Source organism: Echinops telfairi, unplaced genomic scaffold (genome assembly GCF_000313985.2).
Source record: "Echinops telfairi isolate 266 unplaced genomic scaffold, ASM31398v2 ScPeMD7_7469;HRSCAF=8507_1, whole genome shotgun sequence".
Lineage (NCBI taxonomy): Eukaryota > Metazoa > Chordata > Mammalia > Afrosoricida > Tenrecidae > Echinops > Echinops telfairi.
The window spans coordinates 46,957,174-46,958,020 of record NW_022111373.1 but is presented as its reverse complement, the minus strand read 5'-3'; positions in this window follow the sequence as shown (position 1 = coordinate 46,958,020).

Genomic DNA, 847 nt, shown 5'->3' with positions numbered 1-847 from the left:
TGGTGCTGACAAAGAATCTGGAAAGAGCCATCTACTGCCAAAAGACAAACATATCTGTCTTAGAAGCACACCCTGAAAGCTCCTTAGAGGCAAGGATACCGAGACTTTGTCTGATGTACTTTCATCAGTTTTCAGGAAATCATAGTCCTTGGCAAAGGACATAATATTGTTAAAATAGAGGGGCAGCAAAAGAGGAAAGCCCCGAATAAATGGATCGGCACAGTGGCTGGAATTTTGAGGATGATGCAGGACACGGCAGCATTTTGTTATGTTGTAAATGACGTGACTCTAAGTTGCAACCAACTCAGTCACTTAACCAAAACAACAGCCAAAACACTCAATCCTGTCTTAGCCACATTGAAAAACACCTTAACTAGTCACAATAACCTTCTTAAGGGGAGCAATATTCCCATAAAATGTTGCAAACCTTCAATGACTTAGAAATATGTCCACTTGAATTTTGTTAAAATTTGCTATTAGCCTTCACTTTACAAATGTTTTTTCCATAGGAGAAATTCCATTTTATTTGAAGGCACACACTGAGGCAGGAGAAATTTGCAGTCATCCACTGATCACAGACTTATGTTTAAACATTTTTAAAATAAATCCTTGCATGGATGAACTAGAACACAGTGACAATATTTATTGACTTGCAATCATATATGAATGTCTTAAAAAAGTTCATTTATAAATGTCATAATGTCTAGTTCCATTTTCCATGACCCATTTTCAGCAATGTGTAGTGTTTATGTATATGTATTGTATATGTATATGTATATATGCACATGTATTTTATATGTGTATCTGTATGCATGTATACACAGAGACAAATCGGTTTATCTGTGTG